This window comes from Cyanistes caeruleus, chromosome 8 (genome assembly GCF_971803275.1).
Source record: "Cyanistes caeruleus chromosome 8, bCyaCae1.hap1.1, whole genome shotgun sequence".
In the NCBI taxonomy this organism is placed as follows: domain Eukaryota; kingdom Metazoa; phylum Chordata; class Aves; order Passeriformes; family Paridae; genus Cyanistes; species Cyanistes caeruleus.
The window spans coordinates 34938234-34952564 of NC_141708.1; the positions used below are offsets into that span (position 1 = coordinate 34938234).

Below are 14331 nucleotides of genomic sequence, written 5' to 3' on the forward strand. Positions count from 1 at the left end.
ACATTTCTAGCTCTGGTGGCTGTGAAGATGAGCTGGAGGGATGTGGTGAAGTAAAGTCTGTGAGGGCTGATAGAGGAGCTCTAAGGTTATACTCAAAATCTGTACTGAAGTGAGCTGGAGTGTGTCATGCCCTCCAGTCTGGGCCATGGCAGTGCCCAGGTGTGCCCTGAGTGTTCCCAGGGGTCTGCAAGGGATAACATACAGATTGCACTGAGAAATGCAAATTGCCAAAGTCCTTTCAGAGACCTTTCTTCTAGCTCAAATAAAGCAAAGTGGCAGGGAGAGGAGCTGGGTTGATTTGCTTATGATGGTAATTTTAAGGCAGCTGGTGGGGATGTTTTCTCGATCTTGCAGGCTGGTTTTCAAGCACCGGTGGCTGGCTGTGGCGGAGTTTCCATCTCAGCTCAGGAGAAGCGAGGAGAGGGCAGCAGATGCTTTCCCAGAAGCAGCCTGACCAGTGCTTCTTTAGCTACTGTGTAAACCTCTGCCTGGTGTAGGCGAGTATCACCAGGGAATTTTCTACCAGACTCAAATTGACTGGGTTTTCTTGTAAAAACATCTGTGCAGAACGGGCCAGAAACAGGTAGTACAGGGAGAACTTTAACTCCATGTAGGAATTCGAATTCCTCTGCATTTATGAGACATCATAAAAATCATACAAGGAGCAGAAATAAATTCACTACTGGCATTTGCAAGAGAGGCAAAGCTTTACAAAGAAGAAAACAAGGTCCTTTCCCATGCTGGGTAACATTTGGTGCTGTTTCATTTGCCAAGAATTCATCAGGGTGGAGAACAGGATGGATTCAGTGTTGTTGCTAGGAAAAAAAAAATCCCACAATTTGTGAGTTTGTAGAGATAGAAATGTGTATGTGTGATGCAACAGCAGGTAATCCCGTGCACCCTGGTGGGAGATCAGCTGCCCCTCATCCTTCTCAGGGGCTTGTGTTGAAGGTGTTTCTTGTGGCTTTAGTGATTCTGAAGGGATTCAGGAATGTGCCTGTGAATGGGGAGGGAGCACTGACCCTCACTGCTTTCCCAAAAGTCTTATTTCCCTGGAACTCTTTCCTTACTTACGGAAGCAAAAGAGGGACGCCAGAAAACTCCTTTTCCCTCCCCCTTTTATTCCATGTCTCAAAGCACACTGCACAATTGTTTCCTAGGGTTTGCAAGCTTGCTCTGAGCATCCCCTGCCTACATCTTAACTTAGTGCTCTTTGCCCCACAGTGAGGAGATCTATTTTTTTCTTTCAACTTCTCTGGTAGCTAAGTCCCATTTCCTTTCAGCTGCTTGCAATCGCTGTACCTAGGTGGTGTTATTTCCAAGCTTTTTGCTCCATCTGGGAGGACTTGCCGCTCGTGCCACATGCTCCCATGATCCTAGGAGCTGGGCCTTTAAGAAAAAACCGGGGAAATTGGAGGTAAAACAATAAGAGTTAACAAAACCACCCACCCCTGAAATCCTCCTGATGGTTGTAATAGATTATCTATTTAAAATGTGTTTCTCTTAGCTGTTGGAGATAGTGGTGGGAAATGATTTCACCTCCCCGGGTGACTGCAAACAACTGGGAATGCTAAAGAGCTATTAATCTGCCCCCTTTGAAGAAGTGCCCTCCCTCTCACCTAATCTCAAGTGCCCATCCAAAATAGACAGGCACTTGCAAGGTTTAGGAGACCACAGCCCCTTTCATGTCAGAAGTGGTCTTGCTGTCGCTGCTCTGTCCACCCATGTCAGCCCTGTCTTGTCACTCACTTGTGGTGAGTTAACAAAACCTACGGGAAAAGCCCGTGCTGACTTTACTGCCCATTCCCAGCGGGTGTTGCAGCACGGCCTTCCTGGCCTTGCCCTCTTGCAGATGGGATTTTCCCTTTCCCCAGTGCCTGATGGCTCCCTAAACCCACAGAGGAGCTGTGGCTCCAGCACTGGCAAAGGCTCTTTTCAGCAGTGATTTTTTTTTCAGTAGTTTTACTTTTTTGTTTGCTTGTTTGGGTTATTTTTTTTTGGTTTTTTTTTGCCATGGCATAGGGGGGAGATGCAGTTGTTATGTCACTGGATAGTGTCACAGAGGAGATCAAGCCAGCTCTGCTGACAAAGCAATCCCCTCCATAGGAAGTGTTTTCAACCTTTCTGGAAGGCAGCCTGTTGCTGCTCTTGATGTTCCGTGCTCCAGCTATCCCCCAGGTGAAAAAGCAAACCCCAGATCCCAGGAAGGAGATTGCAAACGCTGCATTCCCAGAGCCTACCTTCTTTTTAAATTTTGCTTACAGAAGCCAACCTTGCCCTAAAATTGAATGGTTTTCTGTTGCCTGGGAATGAAAGTTTTCTCTTGGAAATGACATTTTTAGAGAGAAGTACATTTGGTTTGCTCTCCTGAACAAAGCCAGCTTCTTGTGTTGGACCAGGCAATATTTTGCACAGTGGAAACGAGGGAAGCAGAAAAGGCTGGGGAACTTGTTTTGTTTCACCATCTCCACCCAAAGTTGAACTGAGGTCTCCAAGAGCCAAGGATTTTTTCTGTGGCAGTGTTTGTTTAATAGACTGTGCAGGAGAATGAATGCCAGGCGCTCCTAAATCCCTGGTAGGTTTTGCCTCCCACTAAAGGGGAACAATCCCACTGCACTCCCCAGGGATGTGCAGAGCTCTTGGGCTTGAGGGAGACACGAGTGATGGGGGAGAATGTTCAAATGCTGGTAAGTGTGCGATGGCTGCGTGGTCATGGTGCACAGGGCTGTGCTCCCAGCCTGCCCAGCAGCATCTGCACCTCCCTCCTGAGGGGCCCCTGTCCCTGAGAAGGTTATTTCAGTTGCCCCAGGTCTTTCCACTACCTTGACCCTGCAGATAAAGCCTCAGGGAAATGTTATCGGCCCTGTTCCGTTCCCACTCACGTCCTGCTGGGTCATCACTTCCCTGTCCAGTAATGCTGCTCCTCTCTCTGTAAACCTGCACAGCAGCCCAGCCAAAGCTTCTTGCAGCACAGCCTAACTCTGCCATTCCCCCTTAGCCCCTCCAGTGCCTCTGCACTCGGTGGGGCAGGGATCTGTTCTATGTTTCCTTGCAGATTTGTGTCCTGTAAAGGCCCCTGTTGCAGCCAGGGTGTTTGGACACTTGTTGGATAGGAAATGGCTTTCTGCTCCTGCCATCAGAAGCCATCACCCCTTCCTTGTCTGAGCCTGATTCCCAAACATGGGAACACCACCCCAGTGTGGCAGTCTCCTGTTGGGACGTTTTGGTTGGCACATGTGTAGATGGGAATGGGGCTGTGCGTGTCCACATGCCAGTGTGAGTATCCAAAAAAAGGCTCTGCTCTCTTCCTTGTGCCCATGTTTGACCACTAGCAGTTAGGGGCCAGGCAGTGCTGCGGAGCAGAGCTGTGCCATCTGGGGTGGCAGCAGGATGGGAACGTGCCCAAATGCAGAGATTCACATATCTGTGCTTTTAACTGAGAAGGTAAACACTGATGAAATGCTCTATTTCCATTGGGAACTGGCAGTTTTCCTTGCCTAAAACCCTCTCTTCACCCTGTTATCAAATCAACTTGCTATCAAAACATTTCAGTCTACCACGCAAAATAAAGCTCTGAAAATATTTGATTTCTAGTCTGTCACAACAACCATTACTCTTTTGACTTGCAATGAGGAAGCCAGTCTTTTCAAAATGAAAAAATGGAAATGTTCCAGCCAATTCTGCCTTCTTTCATCCCAGGCAGAAACAAATTGATTTACTTTTATCCTCTCTTAAAGAATTTTTCCCCAAATTGATGCCTTCTTTCAGGAAGATGCTCAGTTACTTGTGAAAATGAAGCAATTTCTGTATGAACTTGGGCTTGGGCTTCTGTTGTGCCCTATATGAGGCTATTTCTTTTGAAATATTGGCCCACTTGTGAAGTAATTCAAAAAACAGGAAAGCTCAACTGGGATGGGAATTTGGGCTTGAAGGTTAGGAGGGAAGAGAGAGTGATTCCGAAGCTTAGGAACCACAGCAGCTCAGCCTTCTCAAATCATTAACCAAGTGTGATTCACAGACATTAATGAATAACTTATTTGGATTGATTTGCATTTTCTTCACTAAATTACAGTTATTTTATAAAGTCTGTGAGGGGTGGTGAGGATGCTAACCCCGAAGCACATTTTGCTTTGGACATGGGTTAATTTTGTTGATGTTCCCAGTGAGGGAAGATGCAGTGACCTCAGGTAGACTTTATTTGCCCTTCAAGAGATACACAGATGGGCCCAGAGAGCAGGAGACTGACACCCTGGCACCATTAGAAACCCAAACTCCTATATGAAATGAACATTCTGTCAAAATTCCACCTTGTGGAAGGTCTTGATAGGTTGTGTTCTTCCCTTTGGGGAAAAATTAAGTTTCACAGCATCTGAAGATTTCAGGGGATGCTGTTGCTGTTTTCAGTTCATCTTCAGCTGCAGTCTTGAAGTGGGACCCTTCTGTCCATCCAGGTGTCTCCAAAAACATGTGGAGTCTGCTGCAGGGTGGAAGAGGACCTGCTTCCGATCTTCATTTTCTGTCCACTGAGTGGGTCTTCTGAGAAATGCAGCTTTGTCACGAGGACACAGTCACCAATTTATTTGCCACTGCCTGCTCTTGGTTTTGTAATGCCTGTCAGGAGGACCACATTTGGAGGCCATTACGAAACTCCCTCAGCCTGCTTTCAATCAAGCCCTGCATTTCTAGTTAAAGACTATGAACTTTGTTGCCTTTCTTCGTTCTCAAACTGTTCTGCCCTGTCTCTCCCATCTCCACTTGGGCAGCATCCTCTCCCAGCTCCACTTTTTCAAGAATTTGAGGCTTTGGTTTCAATGGTATAAATTAATCCTTTATAAATTAATCTTTTTTCTGTTTTTCCTCTCTTGGCAGAAATTAAAGTTCCACTTGCCGAGACATCGAGAAGTTCGAGACACACACCAGCGATGCAACTGCCCGGCAGGTAGGGATCTGGGACAGCTGGCACTTTGGAAGGACCTTTTTTTGTCTACATCTCACTGAAGGATTTTTTAATGCAGTCTCCTGTGTGAATGCAAAGTTCCGTGTACTTCCCTAACAGTTTGCTCCAGGTATAGGAAATTAATACAGAGATATGGGCAACAAGTCTGGTATGTACGTAGGTACCAACATGTGAGAGTAACAACAGGATAGACATCCAGGTAGGTGTCTAGATAGCCAACAAAGAGAAGGATGCATCTGGATGGCCAATATTCCCACTGATTTTAGATATCAGTTTTGAAGTGGGCAGAGAAGCTCTTGGGAAGTGCGTCTTTCTTGCCTGATTTTGGAAGGTTTGAGACACGTAGGGTAGATCCAACACCAAAGCTGAATTTTGGTGAGCCAAAATGCCTCTAAGATGAAAAGATTTTAATTCCTTGGTGTTCTACAACTATCTGAGGCATCTTGCAGAATTAGCAGCCTTCTGCTAGAAGTAGCCATTTGTGAGATGCTTGAATGAAGTGGTCACTTGAGGTCCCACTCATGCAACGTACAGAAATATTATGGGATTGCCCAATTGCATTATGGTTTTAATCACGTTAATATCAAAAGGCTCTTTGAGATGCATCTTCTGAAGTGGTTTCAATACAATAAGTGACAAATTGCTATGGAAAAAACATTTGTGAATGGCATTTCATTCCATGAGTATGAATCATTCAGCCTTCCTCATTGTCTTTTGATGCATTTGACTAGAAAAAAATAGAGAAGTGCCAGCTACCACTCACATCCAAAGCTGAAGTTCTGGGAGAATTTGAATCTGTGTATTGAAACTGGGTGACTGAAACTTGTTTTGCAAAGAAGGTGGCAGGGAAAGTTATGTCTGGATGAGCACATGAAAATTTCCATTTTCAGTGGTTTCTCCTTTGGTTCTCTTTGGTGTCCAGTGTGACAGTATCTGGCGGTGTGCTTATCAAAGGGTATTTAAATGTGGTCAACAGCTGGGATAAAGGTGGATAAAATTACAAAGGGGTTGTCTTTGCTGTAGGTAAGGTCTCAAAATCATTGTATTTAGGCTTGTACAGAGGTACAGCCTCTTGTCAGGATAAAATGGATGTGCAACACAGCAGCTTGTAAAAGCAAGAATTAAAGCTATACAGGTTTTTGGGAACTAAAGTCTAGGGTCCAGAACTGTAGAACATTGGAAGAAACCTGATTTGACTAGTCCAGATCAGGACTGTTGGACTTTCTGTTTAGTCCCACAAAGAAACAACGGGAGCAGCTTGGTTTAAATTTAAAAGATGGTACAAATGAAATGTTTATTAAGTATCATTTCTCAAAAGAACAGATCAAAACTGAGTTCAACTGATTTTAAATACCAACATTTTCCCTTCAATGGGAACACAAATCACAGCCCTTCTCCATTTTTAAGTTCTTGACTGGACTTGGACAAATAAATGCTGTAAAACCATAGGAGTGAATGTCCTCCTGGTGTTTCTGAGCCAGCTTGAAGAAGGAAACTTAAGAGTTGAATGCAGAGCAGAGATAAAAGAGATTTTCTCCTTTCTGAGGCCATCTGAATGCCACTCTTACACCATTTGTGTGACAGATGAATCGCCCAGGTATTTTGGCATCGAGATCATAACACTTGGTTACAGATACCCACATCCCTTGGGAAGCTTTGGCAGCAGTCTGTGCTGGATTTCTCATAACTCCTAGGTGCCCATTCACTCCATTAAGCTGATTTTTTTGCTGAATAACAGCTTTGGTTCAGGAGGATAATAATAAGAAATATCTCATAAATGTCTCATAAGGGTTGAGGCTTCCTTTTTACCTGTCAAACTTGCTTGTCTTCATCAAATATTCTATGGATACAGAAACTGTATATTAAATTCTCCCCCACCCTGTCAGGTAATCTGTTGAGGGATATGAAAACCGTGGTCTAAAGCTGATGTTGTGGCAGGTGAGGTTTTGATTGGCTTGGAGCAGTACAGAAACAAAAGGCACCTTCAGCCAGCTGTTGTCGTCTCTTAGACCCTTTGCTCCAGGGTATTTCCCTTTGGTCTCCAGGCTGCTGCAATGCAGGCCACCTGACCACATTTCAACGTGGTCTCTCTTCCAGCACAAGACCTTGGGGATCCTTTTCCTCTATGCATTTTTTCCCTCGTGTTTAAAACGCCCCAAGGACCAGACAACATGACTTTTGCGGGAGACCAAGGTATTCAGAAGCGTCAAGATGTTGCAAGACTTGGCGCATGCCTGTTGCCTCTCACTGGCCCACTTCACTGCCTATAAACACATCATGCTCCTCAGCAAAATAAATGTTTATCAGAAGTGACATTTGAGTTCATCCCTAACTGTGAGTCAGGTCCCTGCATGGCAGAGAAGGGGAAAAGGAAGGCAAGTTAATTTGCTGACCTGTTCGGTGCGGATGTAGAGGTCCAGGGCAGTGTCACCCATTGCCGTAGAAGAGCTTCAGAACAGATGAGATTGTGAACATAAATGGTTTGGAAAATCTGGGAATAGGAGAAAAAGAAGATTGTGGAGTGTGTGACTGTGCTGTGGCTATCTGAGAGCCTGTGATAAGGATTCTAGAAATAACATGGTCAGGAAAACAGCACAGCTGTATTTATATCAAACGATAAAGAAACATAAATTTCTTTTGATTGGAAAACAGCTACTTCAGACCACTTGGGCTGGGTGTGACAACCTGTGAGATGCTGTGCCTTGGCATTGTGTTTTTTGAGTTTAGAGGTCACAGTGGGCTTCTCCAGGAGTGTCTCGGAAGGGAGGACACAGCCCTCAAGTTTAGCATAACCTATCTGGGTAATTAATGACTTTGTTCCCTTCGATAGATAATCTCTGTCATTCCTTCTGTCCCCACTTACTGCTAGACGGATCTGGGACAACTTTGTCCAGGCTGGAGAAGAGAAACTTCAATGGCAGCACTGGCTGTACCCAGCTACTCTCCAGCCCCAGACTCCGTGGTGGGATGGGGCCAAGTGTGGGCAGGGAGCTCAGCACAGGTTTTGGTCTGAGATTGCTGGATGCATGGATGCGACTTGGGAAATTTTTCTGGGACTGAGCAGATGCTTTTCCATATGGTGTGTGGATGTGGTCAGGAGCTACCTGAGGCTGGAGGATCCTCTTACAGCCAACTGACCTCCCTTAATTTCCTCCATGTAGTAAAAAAAATGCTGCAAGGGGAAAGCATTTTGTTTCAGGTTGACAGGGCAAACAAATCTAAGCTTTCTTGGCCTAATCTTGATCCAGTTGCATATCCAGACTGTGTCTGCCTGGGCAGCCTCAAACAGCCAGGGATTACACCACAATCCCTTCCCACAGCTTTCCTGGCGGAGGTGGGCGCTTGTGTATTTTGTATATTGTGTCTCTCTTTATTAGACCTTCCCCATCTTCCTCTTCTCAGCTCTGATTTTCACAGTCCCCACGTGGCTGTTTTTCACAGTGGCTGGCTCTCTGCTCTGGTCTTCAATATCCCTTTAAAAAAAAAAAAAATAAAAGAAAGAAAAGAAGGCTGGCTGCTTTCCCTCTGCCTCCACAATGCTTGTTTTGGTCCGGTTTCTCCGTGGTCAGGTTGGGAGCCTGCGGTGCTGGAGGCGGTCAGCCGTGCAAGCAGGGAAGCAGCTCAGAGGGATGCTGAATGACTTTTCCATCCCTCCCTGTGGCAGCACTCGGGGGCAGAGGAGGGACCTGGGCTGCAGGAGGAGGCAGCTCCCAGGGACTGGCACTGGCAGTCAGAGGAATGTTGCACAGCCCTGCCACAAAGCAGAGTACCTTCTGCTGTTACAGGGGCTTGGAGGATGGTGTGGGGCAGCTGCAAGGATTTTGGCAGTGGCCAGGAACTGATGTTTTCTCCGGAATGTCTTTGAGGCTTTGCAAAGGAATGTCCCCTGGGCATTTCTTCCCATACAAAATTTCACCCACGTTTCTCCACCATGGGGCACAGAGAAAACTGCTTGGACACCCTTCAGCTGCGATTGACTTTACAGAAATACCAGCAGGAGATACTGCATCTCGAAATTGTTGCTGCTGTTCCACTTCTTGCAGGGAAGCTTGCAGGAGCCAAGGTGCAGTGGTGGCCCCAATTGCACCCAAGGGATGTGTGCCACATGGTGCACACACTCAGTCCAGGCATTCTGCTTTCCTTCTTGGCTACACCCATCCTGTGGAGTCCAGACCCTTCGGCACACTGGCAGCTTTTCATGGTTGTTTCCATGGCTTTTATATTTTCTCACTGTCATGTTTAATGTGATCCTTTTTCAGCTTGTTGGGGCTGCTTGGAAAAATCATAGAATCACAGATTGGTTTGGGTTGGAAGGGACCTTAAAAGATTATCTAGTTCCACCCCTCTGACACAGACAGGGACACCTTCTGTTAGACCAGGTTGCTCCAAGCCCTGTCCAACCTTGAACACTTCCAGGGATGGGGCCAGCTTCTCTGGGCAGCCTGTGCCAGTGTCTCAAGGGATCCCATGAGATTAAAAACATTGGTGAGCCCCGAGAAGTGGAGGAGGTGTTTGGGATCCCTGGTGTGGGGTGAGGCTGTGGAAAGGTCAACTCCAGCTATTTAAACACCAGCAGCCACAAGCTGTCTCAATGGCCCTGGCTCAGAGCCATGAGGAGGATGAGGTGGGAGGGTGCAATGGAACACCCTTGGCCCCGTGGCCCTACTGTCAGGAGGTGCATTGAACTGGCTGAAACGCTGTGGTTTTGTATTTCACCCCTTTTGAGGACAGTAAGTCAGCATGGCTTTCTATGCTGACTGTGCAAAAGGTGTTTTCCGCTTTGAAAGTGGCTCAACGCAGCTTTTTGACAAGCGCTAACAAAAAAATTGGAAAAGAGGACTTCAGTCTCAAGCAGCTGCTCCTTGCCAAAAGCTTTGAGCTCTCTGAATTGTGTTTTCCCTTGGAAGGACTAAGCCCTGCTGGCAGGGCAGGCCAGAGAGCTGAGATCTAGAGGGAGCAGTGCCTGGGCTGCTGCAGATGGGCATCCAGCAGCCATAGCAGCACGTTGCCATGTCAGAAAATGGGATTCTCTGGCACGCCACCCCCGTAGCACATCTGGAAGAAAAATTGCAGTATCATTGCTTAAATACTACCCTCCTTTTTTCCCTTCTTTGTAAGACATATTCCTGGGAATTCTATTATTCCCTGAAATTTAAATATATTCCCCCATCCACATTTTTGGGCCCTCCAGAGTATATACACACTTCAGCCTGGAAAGTTGCTCATGCGCCCTGGGCTGCTGGCTGTATTTTGAGTTGGGGTTTGTTTGGTTAAGACATACTGTTGTTTCGTTTGTTTTGAAGATGCAAACCACACAATGAATTCCATGGATTCTGTGAGCAGTTATGAATAAATGGGGATGAACAATTCAGGAAAAAACCAAACAAATAGTTAGGTCACTTAACTCTCTTTCTCTGAAGATGTAGGCTGCTGTGCTCTTAACTGGAACAGCTTGAGGAGTCACCCCAACCTTGGCTTTTGTCACCTGTATGTTGCCACATCCTTGGCTGAGAGACAGGAAGAGGGAGAAAGGATGTTCCTTAAACCTCTAAGCATCAACTCATCCGGCTTAGTCTGCTTTTGGGATTTAAAGCGATTTTATTAAGGAGTCTTTAATAGATTTTAATTAGCCTGCTGTTGTTGCCTCGGTGCAGACTGGGAGGGCTTGAGTGAGCCATTAATACACTTGTGAGCGTGGTCTGTGCTTCCAAAATGGTTGGAGGGGTCAAAGCATCCCTGTGGTGCTACCATCCAATAGAGTTAGGATGGCAAATGCCTTGGCCTTTCCCTCTTTATCCAAAGTATGCTTATAAACAGCTGAAGCATTGAAAAAGGAAGGTGATCTGTGACGGTGATGGACACACGTGCTCTGAAAGAGCGTGGCCTGGTTATTTACACCTGTCTGCTTGTTCAGATAATTCCAACTTGCCATGCTCAGGCCTGCCTCCTGTATACCCCAAGGCTCCCCTCTTTGTCTTTTATATACCTTCTTATTTTAAACTTTTTATTTTTGGCTTTTTCTATTTTAAACTGGCTGGAAGGGGGGAAGAATTTCCTCCAAAGACAAGGAATTGCTGTGGGACTTTTTCTCTGGAGGCTGAGCTCTTCCCAAAGGTGCAAACAGGTGAACATTTATATTCAGGTGTGCATGAGTTCTGGTGACACAAGAATTAACTTTAATGGTGCTTGCATATTATGGCCCAAATGTTATATCCCAGCCCTGGATAAACCTTGGTTGTTTGATACAGCCCTTCCCCACGCAAAAGTGGGAATAAACTAACCTATTCCTCCTCAGGCAAAGGTATGGTGCAGAGAAAGACATTGAGGACTAAAAGCATGGGAAAGAAGATTTGGAGCAGATACTCACCGCGAAGTGCTCCAGCCAAAGCACGGATTGAGGCAGGAGAAAAGCGTTGTGGCTGTGCCGATTTTTATCGGGCAGCGGTCACGACGTGACCTTTACTGTCCCTGTCCCAGTGACAATCCAGTGGCACGTGGCACCCCACATGCAGACTGGGGTCCGACGGGTTGCCTGTGGGGCACGTTGAGGGTGGCAGCAGGGAGCTTCTGCATGTTTGACGGGTTTGTGTACAGATGTTTGGTAGAAGCGTTTACACCATTGCGTGCCTGTGCTTACAACGTATATGGCACATATGGGCATAAATCAGCGCCCTGACAAAGCGAGGCAAAAACATCCCAGCTGGCTGAGGAAACCCCGAGAGCACATTGCACTGCTACTGTACGGCGACGGCTTTGATTCAGCACGAGCGTGCTACCGGGGTGGAGGGTTTTTCCCAGGCCTGGGCTGTGTGCACATGGCCGGGCTGGTTTGCGTCAGCCGCTGACGCACGTCCGGGCCCCGCGACGCGGGCCTCGCGTGTGCTGCCCGTGCTGGCAGCTCTGTGGCGGCCGGAGGAATGAGGGTGAGCCGTACCAGCGCCCGGTGGCGGCCGAGGCCCTTGCGCAAAGCGTGGGCGCCCGCCAGCCGCCGAGGAGCGCTGAAAATACCCGGCCAAAGGAGATGTTGCAGGCGCCAAGCGGCTCGCTCCAAAGCTGTTAGCGAGGGCGCTTCGCTTCGGTGCCAGTGTTGGATGCTGCCATGCGCCTGAAGGTGATGGGGAGGTAAAAAGTGGGTTGCTGGCCTGGCCGGTGGTGGGATGACTCTGTTTGGTGTCCCTGTGGTGGGGCAGAGAGGGGTTTTACAGTGGGATGCAGAGGCCTGTGAGGAGCCATCCTCTCCAAGGTTTCTGCTTACGGTGTGGTGATACCCGATTCCCTGTTGGCTTTTCCGGGCATCTGCCTACACCTTTGCCTTGTGGGGACCAAGGGCCAGGCTGATCCGCCGGTGCCCGAAGGGTGTCCCAGGACGCAGATCAACAGGAAGAGGGGAGGGGCGGCTTTCCTTCCCCCGGATCGCCTTTCAGCCCTTGTGCCAGGCTGGGGCCGCAGGTAGCTGATGGTACAGGGGCAGAGTCAGCCTTTAAAAGGGAGAGGTTGCATCATGCGGAGCTGGGCGGGCCTCGGGAGGCAGAAACCTCATCTGTTAAACATATACCGCCCTCCCCTCCGCCGGGGAACATTCAATCCTCTCTTTGATGGACGTCCAAGAAAATACTTCTTCCACATCCTAAACTTGTTAGCACCAGTTAATCATCTTAACCTTCTTCCCCTCCGAACACACACTCCAATGAGTTTCCCATCGCTGGCAGCTGTTAAAGACGCAGCGACGCTTTTTGCGCCAGCCTTCGCAGGCGAGCGCACAGCCATTGATTATTAAACCTCCCGGCTGTCCCCAAGGTGGGAGAGCTGCAACCCACATCTTGTGCTGAAGCCACTTCGAGGTGACTGTCCAGTGAGTCACTTTGAGTCACTTGATGCAGCTCTCTCCTTCCAGGATCTGTATGAGGTCCGTGTCCCTCGTGCATCGCCTCTTTGACATTATGAATGCATTGTGAAACAGAAGCCCTGGAAAATATTTGTTTGCATTGGAGTGATGCTCAAACATCCCAGATTAACAGTGCAGAATACCAGCAGCATGAATGCAGAATACCAGGTTGGAGAGGCGTGCTCACATGTGGGGTCTGTGCCATGCACCTGGTGAGAGGAGTGAGGTGTGACGTGACACCTGGTAATTTGGCATCTGCCCTTTATTGCATCTGGCTATTTCTCCCCTTTTCAACCTGGAAACCCCCTCGTTGCCCATTGAGTGTCTTTGGTTTTCCCCTCAAAATAAAGTTGTGTTTCGGATAGAAGAAAGGTGACACCCTGATGCACCCATCCCCTCTGCAGTGCCCTTTGATGCTATCTACCTCCTGCACACAAGAGCTGACACGGGCTCCCTAGACCAATTCAACCCCTCAGTCCCCAAACTGGGGCTGGGATGATTCCTGTTCTGCTTGCCCATCCTGTTCCAGCCTGGCTGTTGAGACTCAGTGTCTTTTTCTTCCTGGTGCGATGTCTTGGGCGAGCAGCGTTGCAGACGGGCTGTGCAAGCAGGCGGTAATTAAATCAGCGTATTCCCTGGGGCGGGGGCAGCTGATTAACAGCACATGGGGAGCTGAGGCACACACGGGCAGTATCAATCCATCGCTTGCCTCACTCCTCTCCCTTAGGACGTCTGGTTTTTTTCTTTCTGCTTTTCTTTTTTTCCTTTCTTTCAAAGAGAAAATGAAGATTATATCAGCTGAACTGGAATCTGAACTGACAGAGCTTTGTGTGAGGGACTTGTTTATTATGATTTGGTGTTGCTCCGGGCAGTGTGTCCGCCTCGCTGGGGACCACCCAGCTGTCCCATCCACGCCAGGCTACCCTTGCTGGACTGCTCAACCACCAGCAGGTAGAAGACCTTTTGGGAGGGCTCTTCCAGAGGCTGAACCTGGTACTGGAATGTGGCACTGGGTGGATGCAGCCAGATCCTGGTGGCTGCTGTTTTCTTGTCCTTCTCCTCTGTCATCTGCCGCTGCTGTCCAAGGGAGGAGATGTTGCTGGAGGCAACAGCAGCTGCTGGGAGTTGTGTGTTGGCCTCGTCCCTAACGGAGCTGAAGAACACAATGGGCTAGGATTTTTTAAATCCTTTTTTTTTTTTTTGTTTAGTTTTTAAATATTAGCTCCTTATTAGAGTAATTCTGGCAGCAAAGAGGGAGTAGTTGTATCTCTCAAAATGGCAGTCCTTGCCTACAGATTGACTTCCCCTCAGACCCTGTGATACACAAGTGCCACACACATGAAAGAGGGGTTGAAACCCCAAAAGCACCAACAGAGCTTACAGGTCTGTGGCATTGCCCTGACCACAGCAAGGGAGCCACATGTCAGCTCGCTGCTCAACAGGGAGCAGTGTACCAGGCTCTGACCCCTCTGAAACCCAGGGAGAAGCT

General features: G+C 47.9%; 1 protein-coding gene across 49 annotated transcripts in view; it reads left to right on the forward strand.

Annotated features, from left to right (window-relative positions):
* The window catches only part of COL13A1 (collagen type XIII alpha 1 chain), a 104826-nt gene that overhangs the window by 23646 nt on the left and 66849 nt on the right, over nucleotides 1-14331 (forward strand). For all 49 annotated transcript variants that reach the window (XM_086900198.1, XM_086900193.1, XM_086900212.1 and 46 more), the window contains one exon: nucleotides 4870-4939. The gene's annotated coding sequence lies outside the window, so the exon portion shown is untranslated. The remainder of the gene's footprint in view (nucleotides 1-4869; nucleotides 4940-14331) is intronic.